General features: G+C 39.7%; 1 protein-coding gene across 1 annotated transcript in view; it reads left to right on the plus strand.

Moving 5' to 3' along the window:
* LOC109892602 (teneurin-1) overlaps positions 1-16,421 on the plus strand; it is a 223,541-nt gene that overhangs the window by 16,718 nt on the left and 190,402 nt on the right. The gene's annotated exons all lie outside the window — the stretch shown is intronic.

Consider the following 16,421-nt stretch of genomic DNA (forward strand, 5'->3'; position numbering starts at 1 on the left):
ACAGGTATAAAAAAAAACATGTATTTTTACTGCTCTAATTACACTGGTATCCAGTTTATAATAGCAATAAGGCACCTCAGGGGTTTGAGGGACAGTATATTGCCAATATACCACGGTTAAGGGCAGTATCCAGGCATTCCAAGTTGCATCATGCGTAAGAACAACCATTAGCCATGGTATATTGGATATATACCACACCCCCTCGGGCCTTATTGCTTTATTTTATGTGAATAGTGATTAATTTGTCTGTCCTTCATTTTAAGGTTAACCCTTTTACGTGAACTGAACTCTTTTTTCAATTAGGTAAAACTATTCCTTTTTAAATATATTATTTTGCCAAAGAAACATTGAACATCTAATAGTCAAATCATAGAGTAAAAGCAGGTGAGCTGGCAATTTTCTGGTGTTTTGTGGTGGAAAACTGAGCGGGTCGAGCAAAACACATCAACCCTGTTACCCATATATAGACAGGCTAAAAATGTTTTAACCTCTTAAATGTTAAATCCCCTATTTAGGGGACCTTCCTTTTAATTTAATTGTTTTATCACGGCATATCAGGGTAATTCACTTGTAAATCTACATATGTGAGGCCAAATCGCTTCACTGCAGTTCTGCCGCTTCCCTGCTTCAATTCAGTTGACCTCAAATGACTCTGGGGTATCAGGTTACATATAGCCATTGGAGGCTCGGGAGTACCGCCTTAACGCTCATTCGCTGATTGGACTGTCCGTCAATTTGTGGAGGAACGGTACATCTCAGGCACACACGCTGTATAATGCTGCAAAGCTGAGAGTCTCACATCGTTCTATGACAAACACACATCGATTTATATCAAATTTAATTTAAAAAAAACTCAAACACAATTTGAAGATGTGAAACAAAACCATTTTGTGTTCATCACAGAGGGACAAACGTTATATTAGATGAAAGCTGAGATCGTGACGAATCAGTAAATTCGTGAGCCAGCACAAGTTCACAGATTTTCCCTGACCACTAGTTATATAAAACATTATTACAGTAATAAGGCAGCTGAAATCTTATAGCATGTCAATTGTAAAATGTATTGTGAGTATATGTAGATTATCAACAAAAATGTCAAGCCCTATCCCCCTTTTTTCATGAGTAGGATGTTCATAGCATATACAATTTCAAAATGAAATTTACGATATTCTATTTTTCATACTATTTACTATAGCAGTGCATACTAGTGCAAAATGTGCATATAAATCATAGATAAATAACATATTCCGCCCAAAAAGTATAAGGTATTACTAGTTACTGTTCATGGCCCTCTCATGAAGATATGTTTTATACGGCCATCCACTTAACATTAACATTCAACAGGTTGTTATATTACACTAGCTGTTATTAGCAGAGAGGTTTGGAGGTCTCTTTTCTTATTGGTCTATTAACCAATTTACCACATGGTGATGTCATCAGGCAGAAATTTCAGGCAGTCTTTTCAAACAGCTTTTACACTGAAAGGGCATTATCACAATGTTCACAATTTCACAGTATTATTCCAACCTTATAGTGTGGAAGAATACATAAAAGACAGGGAATTACATTTTTGACTGCACTGGGCCTTTAATGAACAACATATATATATTTTTGTGAAGCTTGCATTCAATTGCCTCTTCCTGTTGCACACAACAAGCTTCCATTCCCCCGTCATATGGGGATTTATGGCTGATTTAAGAAGAAATCATCAACCCTGTTACTTTATTTAGCAATTATAGGCACTTACTACAGTCATTTTTATTCAACCTCTTCAGATCGTAAAACATGTTTTTTATTAAGTTGAGCTCTTTATGACAGAATGTTAAAATTGGGTGAAATCAAACATTACTCTTCTCAAAAGGCACCGAATTGGTGGAAAGACCCTACTGTATGACTTGAGCTTAATTTCCCTTTAAATGATGTAGAGGACCGTGGCCTATTCCTTATTTTAATATGCTGTTTCTTGGTGGTTTTAGAGGCCATTATTAGGAAACTAGGAACAGTGAGAAGATAGTAGTAGATAGTGTGTAGTACTGTAAGAGCTGGTCAGTTTTGCTTCATGTGTTTAACTGAGACTGTCAACTGGTTAGAGTGTTGGGCCAGTAACCAAAAGGTTGATGGATTGAATCCCCAAATTGACAAGGTAAAAATCTGTCGTTCTGCCCTGAGCAAGGCCGTTAACCCACTGTTCCCTGGTAGGCCATCATTGAAATAAGAATTTGTTCTTAACTGACTTGACTAGTTAAATAAAGGTACATTTGTTGAGTGCATCTACTGCCTTCAGTTCACTCTCTATCAGTAATGGATTTCTGACTGGATCTCACATTAAAATCAATAGGAATTGTTCTCACCAAACTATCAGATCCAGTTATTTATTTATTTCCAACCAGTACCTGGTGTCAGCCGTGAATACACATAGGGACATTGACAAGATACACAACCTGCTAAAGTGTTGGAATAATTAGCTTCTTCTGAAAGGAGGCAGTGATGTGTGGCGAGCTGTGGACCTTACTGGCATCTCCTCTGGGAGACTGTTGGCTGTATTTCAACTCTATTACCATTAAAGTTATTCTATCATGTATACGTTTTCTCTAAATCATCCTTTAATGAGGTGGGGTGTTGTTTTGCTGTGCCTCATGGAGAACACCATCATTAGATGGACATATGAATACAATAATGTCGACCAGGGATGGGCAACTCCAGTCCTCAGGGGCCTGATTGGTGTCACACTTTTGCCTCAGCCCCAGCTAACACACCTGAGTCCAATAAGCAACTAATCATAATCTTCAGTTTAGAATGCAATTAGTTTAGTCAGCTGTGTTTGCTAGGGATACAGAAAAAATGTGACACTACTTCGACCCCCGAGGGCTGGAGTTGCCCATCCCTGATGACAACATTTTGGGACAACTATGTTGTAAGTTATGGGGCTGGAAACGACCTTTAACAGGCTAAACGTTTTGTATAACTTGTTGTTTATTAATGTTATTAAATTGTATAAAATACACTAACCCCTAGTTATTATATGTATACTTCTGGAATTCATAAGCATTTTTGTATTTGTTATTATTGTGTTGTTTCCATGAACAAATGGGAAACAGGAGATATGTTGATGTAATTGTGGGGTGATCCCACTACAAAACCAATGCTCTCTGTGGGACTTGTAGTAGGCCTATATCCTAGGTTTATTTTCAGTAAAAATCAAGAGTACCAATGTGAATTTAAATGTGATTTTCCTCAGGTGCATACCTCCAGCACACTGCATGGGTGTTATATGATGTTCCTGGCAGATTTTACATAATTGTGCTCAGTGGTCACCAATGAGGTGGGTAATTCTCTTTAATCATCATTGATTATTGTAGATCCCTAAGTGACAGCCCATGTTATTTTGGGTCTGTTTAAAATAGACAAATAAATAGCTAAACAACAGAGTTTGAGAGAATCTGTCATATTGCTCCTTGTCATGTTGGCACTTTACTAGAGGCTGAGGCTGAAACCTACTTTGATGTGCACTGTTAAGAGAAGATTAAAGACTTTGAATTATGGTAATGATTCAGTGGCCTGTAGGTTCTTTACCGTGTGTCCAAAATCATTGGGAAAAAACTTTGATCATCTGGGCTAACAAGGGAAGGTTTCCCTCTTTGGAACACGCTGTCAGTGAGTAGTAATTGGTTTTGTGGAAGGCAGTCACGGACCTATAGGTATGCTATAGCATTCTTGGGGAGGCAGTGATGTTGCTGTTGCTGTTATCCAAAGAGGGGTGTGTACTGTAAGTCAAGAACACTGGCAAGCATTATGAAGGTATTTGATAGTCTCGCTTTTGGGGTCATGTGAACAGAACAGGTTTGCTTTATAATGAATAATCCAACATGTCTTCCTGAAACTCCACCTAGAACACATCATCCAATCAATCAAGGAATGAGAGCAAAACATGATTTGGAGTATGTTGTTAATATCACATAGCATTACTGCCTACTCACACTCAATGTAGACCATGTCAGCCAAGTGGAACTAAGCTATTTAGCATCATTGTGCTTCTGTATCACATGGCTTTTGTAATATTTGTCTTGACACATGTCAGAAATTATATGTATTCCATAACATGCAAAACGAGACATCAAATTAAAAACAGAAAACTCATGCTTTAAAATATATTCATGTCAGTGTAGATAAATCACCACAGACAGATGACATGGTGCATCATAGAGAACCAAGCCAACCTGGGGCTATCTATTAAAAAACGTTCAAATGTTCAAAGATTCCTCTTTCATTTTTAGTGAAGGGCAGGCTTTCAGGTCTCATATCAAAGAGAAACATCAAGCCACCAAATGGGCTTGACGCAGAGGGGCCAGCATGAGCAGATCTACACAACCTGTGAAACCAGAGGGAGAGTATTGTGAAAAAGAGACAGGAAAGAGAGGAACCACAACATTCCTTGTTAGGACATGGCTTGGCCAGTCTACATTTGTAAATAACACCGCCTCTGTAGAGTGTGTAATGCTCCTAATATAATGTAATCTAATGGGTTGACCTTATAGTTGCAATTAGAGTATTTATGGGAACACTGAAACCACAGCTGTTTATTTCATCACTTTGATTCTGAAATGCAAAATAGTGAACTAATTGGAGAAATAGATAGCTACCAGGCAGCATTTTTGGTAAAGTTGGCATTATAACACTGAGCCAAAGGAAATACACAATGCCTAAGGAAATACTATTTTGAACCAGAGACAAATGTATAAGTAAAATGTGAGTATTTGTTTCAAAACCTAGATGATGTTGTGCGTTATTTGAATAGTCCCAAAATGTGATAACATACTATGCCTTCTTGACAGATTTGTTTAAAATGTGAGTACCACTTTCTAACAGCAAGCATGGAAAACAATATACAGGTAGTTGACATTTCCTCTCCTCATTCCCAGAGGCTATGTTTTGCTCTCTGGCCCCACTGTCATATCTTTTGCATGATATTACATACAAATTCTACTCCATGTTGCAAGTTAAAAAGATTAATGTTGAGGCACTTGCTCTTCAGCACCATGGAAAATTGCCAAGAGCAAAGAGGTATTCTTAGTTGACCCCGAGCTTGGCTTTTACATTTACTGTTATTTACTGCTTCAGTGTCTGTGTGTGCTTGTGTGCGAATGCACGTACAGTGGGGCAAAAAAGTATTTAGTCAGCCACCAAGTGCAAGTTCTCCCACTTAAAAAGATGAGAGAGGCCTGTAATTTTCATTAACTATGACAGACAAAATGAGAAAGAAAATCCAGAAAATCTCATTGTAGGATTTTTAATGAATTTATTAATGAATTATGGTGGAAAATAAGTATTTGGTCAAAAACAAAAGTTTATCTCAATACTTTGTTATATACCCTTTGTTGGCAATGACAGGTCAAAAAGTCTTCACAAGGTTTTCACACACTGTTGCTGGTATTTTGGCCCATTCCTCCACGCAGATCTCCTCTAGAGCAGTGATGTTTTGGGGCTGTTGCTGGGCAAGACGGACTTTCAACTCCCTCCAAAGATTTTCTATGGGGTTGAGATCTGGAGACTGGCTAGGCCACTCCAGGTCCTTGAAATGCTTCTTACGAAGCCACTACTTCGTTGCCCGGGCGGTGTGTTTGGGATCATTGTCATGCTGAAAGACCCAGCCACGTTTCATCTTCAATGCCCTTGCTGATGGAAGGAGGTTTTCACTCAAAATCTCACGATACATGGCCCCATTCATTCTTTCCTTTACACGGATCAGTCGTCCTGGTCCCTTTGCAGAAAAACAGCCCCAAAGCATGATGTTTCCACCCCCATGCTTCACAGTAGGTATGGTGTTCTTTGGATGCAACTCAGCATTCTTTGTCCTCCAAACACGACGAGTTGAGTTTTTACCAAAAAGTTATATTTTGGTTTCATCTGACCATATGACATTCTCCCAACCTTCTTCTGGATCATCCAAATGCTCTCTAGCAACTTCAGACGGGCCTGGACATGTATTAAATATTCACTCCATGTACATGCTTCTCGTCTCCAGCGTCGATCCTCACAGAATGCTGACACCACTATATGAAGCATCAGGGAGGTTTTTGTTTTGTTGCTGACGTCGGGTCCGGGTTCTGCCGCCGATGGAACTGGAGGTGCCTCAACTGGGTCTCTGGGCTTTCACGCCTTAGTTGTTTCGAGAGGTTTCCTTGCCCCGGTTGGGTCGGCAGGCTCCCATCCCACGTCATATCTCAGCCTGCTCGTCGGGCTCAGAGAGGTAAATGTGGAATAATCGGAAATGTGTAGCTTGTTCTGACTATACTCTTCAAGAGGTGATATTAAAATCAAATAATTATAACATTTATTTAACAATCCCTTGAAATCGGAACATACTTGTTAATGATTTTAGTAGTGGTGTAAAGTACCCAAGTAAAACTACTCGAAAGTACTACTTAAGTAGCTTTTTGGGGTATCTGTACTTTACTATTTTTTAAATATTTTTGACTACTTTTACTTCATTACATTCCTTGCAAGCCGAAAAGTACCATCCCAACCGTGAAGCACGGGGGTGGCAGCACCATGTTGTGGAGGTGCTTTGCTGCAGGAGGGACTGGTGCACTTCACAAAAGAGATGGCATCATGAGGTAGGAGAATTATGTGGATATATTGAAGCATTGAAGCAATCAGTCGAGAAGTTAAAGCTTGGTCGCAAATGGGTATTCCAAATGGACAATGACCCCAAGCATACTTCCAAAGTTGTGGCAAAATGGCTTAAGGACAAGAAAGTCAAGGTATTTGAGTGGCCATCACAAAGCCCTGACCTCAATCCTATAGAACATTTTTGGGCAGAACTGAAAAGTGTGTGTGAGCAAGAAGGGCTACAAACCTGACTCAGTTACACCAGCTCTGTCAGGAGGAATGGGCCAAAATTCACCAAACCTATTGTGGGAAGCTTGTGGAAGGCTACCCGAAATGTTTGTCCCAAGTTAAACAATTTAAAGGCAATGCTATCTAATACTAATTGAATGTATGTGAACTTCTGACCCACTGGGAATGTGATGAAATAAAGAAAAGCTGAAATAAATCATTCTCTCTTCTATTGTTCTGACATTTCACATTCTTAAAATAAAGTGGTGATCCTAACTGACGTAAGACAGGGAATGTTTACTAGGATTAAATGTCAGGAATTGTGAAAAACGGAGTTTAAATGTATTTGGCTAAGGTGTTTGTAAACTTCCGACTTCAACAGTATATTTTACTTTTGAATGTTAAGTATATATAATACCAAATACTTTTAGACTTTTACTCAAGTAGCATTGTATTGGGTGACTTTTTCTTGAGTTACTATTAAGGTATCTTTACTTTTACTCAAGTATGACAATTGGGTACTTTTTCTTACCACAGGGTTTTAGTGGAGCTTGTGATCTTTTTGCAGCTAAATCGAACGCTCTGCACCGTATTGTGACATTGAATTGATAACGACCTATAGAGTTTCAGACACTTGTAGAATCTATGCCAAGGTGCATTGAAGCTGATCTGGCTTGTGGTGGCCCAATGCCCTATTAACACACTTTATATTGGTGTTTCCTTTATTTTGGCAATTACCTGTACACCTATGAGTTAAGAGGATGGAAGCCCAGGGATACAGTTCTCCCTGTAAGGCATTGTTGTATATCTGAGCACTAAAATAAGAAGTCTGATATAAGGGGTTGTATTTGGCCAACACCTCAACAGGAGGATGGTCTGCCTTGTTCTACATTTTGTTGACCAGTAGGTTATGACCGGGGGAGGAAGCCCATCCTCGATTGTTTGCAGAGGTTGTTCAATATGGTTTTTAAGAACCATTGTTGTCTATAGTTTTCCTTCCATATTGTACCAAGGCTTACTAAAGGGAGCATAATGCTATTCACTGTTGTTTTACTGGCTTTGTCATCTAAACAGTATGCAGTGTATACAAATGCATTTGTTCTCCCTTGGGGAGGTCAAGAAGTATAGATGATCACATTAGTCAGGATCCTTCTCTGTGGTCAATGCCAAGCTCTATGAACGTGCGTGAGTCGTTAAATCAGTATTTTCTATTAAGAGTCACAGGGGAATCGAGTTTAGTCTGAACCTCATTGCCATTTCAGTCAGAGCCCTGCTTTTAAGGATTTGATCCTTTTTCCTTGTTTTCTGTTTTCTGTGCGTGTGCAGCTAGTCTTACCAAGGCCCACTATTACAGTAAGTGTATTCAGTTGTCATATGACTCCAGGAAAGCTACAGGATAGGACATTTCATAATATCTATGAATAATTGAAATGGTTCACATTTTGGTGGGATTACTGCCAGTAACACAGATACACTGTGGAGGACCTATTTTTTTGTGAATTGTCAGTCTTATATTATTCATCTTTTAAATAAAAATCATTGCTTTTTAAGTTCATTTTGCTGTCTGCCGTCACTAAGTGTCTCTGGCTTGGGGGAGGCGGATGGATAGGTGGGTCATGCCAGCTTAGTGCTTCCCCAGGAGAGTGGGTCTATGTGGGGCATGTTAAAGTGGGATGGAGGGATGGAGGTAGCTAGCCATAAAGCCTGTAGTGTAGTTAATTTTGGACCTGTCTGTCACCTGCTGGAGGTACATTCTGAAAAATGATATTACTCTGCTGATATTTCTCTCATCACTGAGCTGGGGGAGAAAATCTAACTGTTGATCTTGGATCATTACCTTGAAGTATGACAGCGGGCAATGGGTGGATATTTGGTCATCCTATTAAGATAAATAACTTGCAGAGAAGTGTTTTTTTAATGTATTCTATAGGGATGTAAGGATTCACTGATACGCATCGGTCCCCAAATGTTTAAGATACAAGTGCATCGGTCTGCGGACCCCAAAACCCAAAATATAAATATAAATGTTTTGTTCATATTAGATTCTTTCTACCTTCCCCCCCAAAATCTCATATTTTGTGACAACTGATGCATCCTCTCCTTCAGTGTTGAACTGCATGTGCAGTTGAAGTCGGAAGTTACATACACCATAGCCAAATACATGTAAACTCAAGTTTTTATTTTAAGAATGTGAAATGTCAATTTCTGTCATCACATTCCCTGTGGGTCAGAAGTTTACATACATTCAATTAGTATTTGGTAGCATTGCCTTTAAATTGTTTAACTTGAGTAAAATGTTTCGGGTAGCCTTCCACAAGCTTTCCCCACAATAAGTTGGGTGAATTTTGGCCCATTCCTTGTCGATATAGGACTCGTTTTACTGTGGATATAAATGCTTTTGTACCAGTTTCTTACAGCATCTTCACAAGGTCCTTTGCTGTTGTTCTGGGATTGATTTGTACTTTTTGTACCAATGTACATTCATCTCTAGGAGACAGAATACGTCTACCTTCCTGAGCGGTATGACGGCTGCGTGGTCCCATGGTGTTTATACTTGCGTACTATTGTTTGTACAGATGAACGTGGTACCTTCAGGCGTTTGGAAATTGCTCCCAAGGATGAACCAGACTTGTGAAGGTCTAAAAAAAAAAATCTGAGGTCTTGGCTAATTTCTTTTGATTTTCCCATGATGTCAAGCAAAGAGGCACTGAGTTTGAAGGTAAGCCTTGAAATACATCCACAGGTACACTGTTGACGTTGAGACTGGTGTTTAATGAAGCTGGCAGTTGAGGACTTATGAGGCGTCTGTTTCTCAAACTAGACACTCTAATGTACTTGTCCTCTTGCTCAGTTGTGCACCAGGGCCTCCCACTCCTCTTTCTATTCTGGTTAGGGCCAGTTTGCACTGTTCTGTGAAGGGAGTAGTACACAGCATTGTACGAGATCTTCAGTTTCTCGCCAATTTCTCACACTACCCCCTTTCATTTCTCAGAACAAGAATAGACTGACGAGTTTCAGAAGAAAGTGATTTGTTTCTGGCCATTTTGAGCCTGTAATCGAACCCACAAATGCTGATGCTCCAGATACTCAACTAGTCTGAAGAAGGATAGTTTTATTTTTTCTTTAATAATTACAACAGTTTTCAGCTGTGCTAACATAATTATAAACTTGTATTAACTAACACAACGTGACATTGGAACACAGGAGTGATGGTTGCTGATAATGGGCCTCTGTACGCCTATGTAGATATTCCATTAAAAATCTGCCTTTTCCAGCTACAGTACAATAGTAATTTACAACATTAACAATGTCTACACTGTCTACACGTGCTTCTACACCTGCATTGCTTGCTGTTTGGGGTTTTAGGCTGGGTTTCTGTACAGCACTTTGAGATATCAGCTGATGTACGAAGGGCTATATAAATACATTTGATTTGATTTGATTTATTTCTGGTCAATTTGATGTGATTTTAAGGGACAAAAAAATTGCTTTTCTTTCAAAAACAAGAACATTTGTAAGTGACCCAAAATTTTGAACGGTAGTGTACATCAGTTACACACACACACACACACACACACACACACACACACACACACACACACACACACACACACACACACACACACACACACACACACACACACACACACACACACACACACACACACACACACACACACACACACACACATACAACATACTGTACATGTATATTGACCCATTCCCCCCCCAGCTCATGAACTCCATCAGCAGCAGATTTTAGTTTATGATGGAAAATTAATGTGTTTATGCAGCAAATGTTAGTCTATCGAATTGTATTGTATCGCATCGAACCGAATCACATTGATTATTTCGCTAACCAACCTGAAATGCACTGAATCAAACTATGGCGTATCGTTCCATTATCGTATCGGAGCCCATGTATCTAGATACATATATAATCGTCTTGAAAGGGAAAGATGCACATCCTTAGTATTCTACTGTGTTGCATAAACTGGGAAGGCCATTTTCAAATGAAAAACCTTATGATGCACCTCTTTTGAAATGTTTTAATTAAAGTAGCTAATGTTTTCTCACACATGCAGGTGTTTCTACAGTTTGCAGCTGATCTGCCTCTAGTGTGGTGGTTACTGTTCACTTCTTACTTTACAAGCCCTTAACCAACAGTGCAGATCAAGAAGAGTTAAGAAAATATTGACCAAGTAGACTAAAATAAAAAATAATAGAAAGTAACACAATAACAATAACAATAATGAGGCTATATACAGGGTGCACCGGTACCGAGTAAGTGTGCGGGGGTACTGGTTAGTTGAGGTAATATTTACATGTATTTTGGGGGGTGAAGTGACTATGCATAAATAATAAACAGCGAGTAGCAGCAGTGTACAAAAAGGGAGAGAATGTAAATTGTCCGGTGGCAATTTAATTAATTGTTCAGCAGTCTTATGGCTTGCGGGTAGAAGCTGTTGAGGAGCCTTTTGGTCCTACACTTGGTGCTCCTGTACCGCTTGCCATGCGGTAGCAGAGAAAACAGTCTATAACTTGGGTGACTGGAGTCTCTGACAATTTTTGGGGCTTTCCTCTGACACCGTCTATTGTACAGGATGGCAGGACGCTTGGCACCAGTAATGTTCTGGGCCGTTCACACTACCCTCTGTGGTGCCTTGCGGTCAGATGCCGAGCAGTTGGCATACCAGGTGGTGATGCAACCGGTCAGGATGCTCTCGATGGTGCAACTGTAGAACCTTTTGAGGATCTGGGGACCCATACCAAATCCTAAGGGGAAAAGGTTTTGTTGTGCCCTCTTCACGACTGTCTTGGTATGTTTGGACCATGATAGTTCTGATGTAGACATACAAGTATTTTTTATGTATGTCTATGAAGACATCTTCAGTTCACACAAGAATCAGTTACATCATACATTCTAAGTGATAGGTTTGTGCGCTCGAGGCGCTCAAACCAATCCCTTTGGGTACACACTAACCCTGACCTAGGAACAGTGCTTATGTGAGGGAATGAATGAGCAGGGGTGAAAATACATTAGGGTAGAAAACACTCACCACCAGATGCATACTGTATAGAGCAATGACAATGACAGATCTCTCTCAGTTGGAAGAAGAGGTATAACTTCAGAGAATCTCTATGACAGAGATTGAGGCAAGGAGTGCCTACGGCATGCCTGTAGCACTGTAATGAAGTTTGTGGCTGGTGTGCCCATGCTGGACCGACCAGCCAGACTTTCCCAGACTCGACGGGGGACTTTCATCTGAATATTGTATCTCCCCACCTAGCTACCCAATTAACACCAAGCACTTTACCCTGCCGACTCCCAGGATGGCGCAGTCAGCATCATGGTGCATGACAAACTGGCACCAAACAACCAAACAGCCTTTGATTAATGGACTTAATACTGTAGTGTACGACACCAAGGCAGGATATTGTATTTGTACGGAAAAGACAAGAAATCAAATATTTGTCTTTTTTTTTCTCTCGTAGCAGTATGCCTATTCTACTCTCGCTCTCTCTACAGTGGTACTGATTCTTTTGTCATGGAGCTTTGGAATGTTAAGAGTGTTCCGGAATGGCACAGGCTTTCGCATTCTAAGGTTATGGACCACAAATAGATGTACAGCAACATTCATCCTGTTAAAGCCCATGGGTAATGAGCAAATGACTGTGTGTTGTGCAGGCTGGTGTTACTCTGAATGATTTGTGTGTCCACTTGGTGGTTTATTTCCAAAAACCGTAATCATCTCATTAAAAGCTACTTGGTGCTCATCAGAAGACACTGCCTTAGCCCCAATATGCTCCCATTAAACCTCTGCATTCAAAAAATATTTTGCTAAGCACCAGAGAGGTACGGTAGAACTAAGCAGTCTTAACCAAGCAGACAAATGGTATAGTTTGCAATTATGGTGCAACTATCAACCAATATCATTATGGAACATTAGGAAGAAAATTGATATTTACTGTAAGAGAAATAAGACTGATCGTCTCCCAAATGGAACATGATTCACATTCATAAAAGGCAAGGGTTGTAATATTAACACAATGTTATTTTAGGAATGCGTAATTAAATTGCAAGTTGCTTAGAAGTTAGATAAAATGTAACATTTTCCCGGTGCTACATTATGCATGTGCCCTTTCAGAGATGGGGAAATGTATATTTTCTATTTCTGCTGATTTGAATGACATTTACAGAATAATATTGATTTTTGAGTGTGAAAAATAAGTTGTGAATATCAACCTTTTTGATTGGATTTGTTGTGCCTTATGAACTTTGCACTGGATGAAGTCCGCCTGCTATTATTGTTCCTTTTTCACCAAGAGTCATTTAATACATTCAACTATGATATGTAACATTTTTGTGTTATTGATCATATCGAGAACTCTTTCAATCTCACTATGAAGATGTTCTTGTGATTTTTGTCTGCATATTCGGCACATGTTGGTTGTAGCTATATTACTGTATCCACTAAGTTTCTTTCGAAAGAATAAACAGATCCATATCTAAGATAAGAAGGTACACAAATAAATGATTGTATTTGCATGCGGTAGCCACCACTTATTTGTTTTTGGTCAGAGGAAGTGGTTTTGGGGCAGCTGAGTGGCGCAGTGGTCTAAGGCACTGCATCTCCATGCAAGAGGTGTCATTACAGTCTCTGGTTCAAATCCGGGCTGTATCTCATCTGGCCGTGATTGGGAGTCCCATAGGGTGGCACATAATTGGCCCAGCATCGTCCGCGTTTAGCCGGGGTAGGCCGTCATTGGAAATAAGAATTTGTTCATAACTGACTTGCCTAGTTAAATAAAGGTTCTAAAAAATAAATACATTTGAGTACCTCTTGTAAGCCATTTGTGTGCACCAGTGGTCACCAACCTTTGTTGAGTCACAATTGCAAGTCGAGATCTACCTCTAAAAAAAAGATTTTTTTACATAAGCCTATGCAACATTAAACAATTAAAAAGGTTTTGTAGCAATAAGGTTTGTGCAGTAGGCTATAGACCTACTTGAATTGCTATGCTTGATTAGCTCTGCCAGTGTTGTTCTTCTCATAGGTACAGTATATGTACAGTATATGATCACACTGGTAATAGATAATTTGTTGTATTACTTGTGAGCATAATATTTTTTTGTTTGTTGCTGGACTGATGGCCAGTCTGAAGGGAGGGAGGGAGCATCGGTGAGGCTGCCTCTCTCTCGACCCCCGTCCTCTGTCCGCTGAGAAAGGAGGACACAATCTTCCAGCTGATGGCGAAAAAAGTCGCACTGCATTTCTGCCTCATGCACTAATCCATGTTGTGACTCCTATGACCAGAGAAAGGGAAATATTCCTCGTTATTAAAAATGACACAAGCCGCTAATAATAGCAACACAAGCTTATCGGAATACTTTGGTATTTTATGGCTTAAAGAAGTGTTGAACACAGTGTTGACCGTGCTAAATAACAACTTAATTACGGAATTACTGATAAAAACAGTAGCTCTTTGCTGTAGTCTCTCTCTACTCATGGATTTAAAGGTTTTTAAATCTCTGTACTGTTTATTTTTACAGTCTATGGATCGAGTAAACTGTGCAGACACTGTGATCTGAGCTATCTGAATGACTGCAGTAGGCCTATATATAGGTGCACTTGATTTGCTCTCTGGGCCTGTCGGGTAGGTGGAGTTCTACCTTCAGACACATGAAATGGTTTAAAATGGAAACACTTTGCCTTCCTGGTGCTAGGGCTGCAGAATGAAGTACATCTACCGCCAACAACATGAAACAAATAAAATAAAATAGGAACCAAGGATTTATCGTTGTTGTTTTTTACAGAAATGTTTGGTGATCAACTAGGAATATTCTTGGAAATCGACCAGTTGATCGCGATCGACCAGTTGGTGTACACAACTGGTCGATCGCAACTGTCTCTAACCTCATGATAGAGAACAGGGCAGCCTATTTAGTTGGTGTGGAGCTGCAGCAGAAGAGTCAGAGGATCAGGTGTAACAATAGGTGGTAGGAGTGGTAGAACTGGTAGAAGGCTGAATCAGATATGTATTTTTAAGAAATTATGAAAATGGTTGATGACAAAAATACTTAACCATTTTTAAAATCATAACTGGAACTGCCAATAGCAATATTACCACAACTGGCGAACAAATGCGAAAATAGCCTCAAACAGGCAAAATGCCTATAAACTCAAGCATCTAAATATTATGGCATAGCTAGTCACATCATGTTACCAAGACAAAAATCTCTACCTTAATCCTTAATGAGGAGATGTGAGAATAGGCATGCTAAAAGGTTTTGACTAGATGGTATACAGCTATGGATAGAAGTGATTAGGAGAATTCATAGCAGATTAGGAGAATTTACGCAGAAGGTTAGGAGAATAAACGTAGCAGGTTAGGAGAATAAACGTAGCAGGTTAGGAGAATTAACGTAGCAGGTTAGGAGAATTTACGCAGAAGGTTAGGAGAATAAACGTAGCAGGTTAGGAGAATAAACGTAGCAGGTTAGGAGAATAAACGTAGCAGGTTAGGAGAATAAACATAGCCGGTTAGGATAATACATTTTAGGTTAGGAAAAGAATAAGGGTTAGGGCTAGCTAAAATGCAAAAATTCTCCCTGACATGATTAAAACATGGAACTTTTTTTTTAACGGTTTCTGTAAACCATAATCTAACCACAAACATGCTAAAAAGACCTGACCATTCGGCAGGTAGCCTAGTGGTTAGAGCACTGGGCCTGTAACCAAAAGGTTGCTGATTCAAATCCCTGAGCTGTCAAGGTAAAGATCTGTCATTTGCCCCTGAGCAAGGCAGTTAACCCACTGTTCCACGGGCGCCGAAGACGATGATGTTGATTAAGGCATCCCCCGCACCTCTGATTCAGAGGGGTTGGGTAAATGCAGAAGACACATTTCAGTTGAAGGCATTCAGTTGTACAACTGACTAGGTATTCCCCTTACACCTTTCAATGTCATGTTCTGACCTTAGTTCTTTTGTTTTAGTATGTCAGGGCGTGAGTTGGGTGGGTTATCTATGTTAGTTTGTCTATGATTTTCTATTTCTGTGTTTGGCCTGGTATGGTTCTCAATCAGAGGCAGCTGTCAATCGTTGTCCCTGATTGAGAACCATATTTAGGTAGCCTGTTTTCCATTGTGTTTTGTGGGTGGTTATTTTCAGTCTTTGTGTGTCTGCACCAGACAGAACTGTTTCGGTTGTTTCTTTGTTGTTTGTTATTCAGTGTTCAGTTTTTTCATTCGATAAGATGAACACTTGCCACGCTGCGCTTTGGTCCTCTCCTTCATCCAACAGCCGTTACATTCAAACAGGTTCATTCTAATTGTACACTTTCTGATTATACACTTTGATGGCAAAACTATTGCTCAAATAGACAAACAATGACCACAAATGAACGTGTTTATGAAAATAAAGGCTTAATTTGCATAAACATGAGCGTTTCTGATAAACAATGCAAACACTCCCACAACTGGATAAAACAAACACAGGGAGGTGGGCAGCGTGTGTCTAAAGCCTGAACTAAACTGCCTTATAGTCTATACAGTAACCTCACAAAAAAACTGCCTTTTTTC

This window comes from Oncorhynchus kisutch, linkage group LG6 (genome assembly GCF_002021735.2).
Source record: "Oncorhynchus kisutch isolate 150728-3 linkage group LG6, Okis_V2, whole genome shotgun sequence".
In the NCBI taxonomy this organism is placed as follows: Eukaryota; Metazoa; Chordata; class Actinopteri; order Salmoniformes; family Salmonidae; genus Oncorhynchus; species Oncorhynchus kisutch.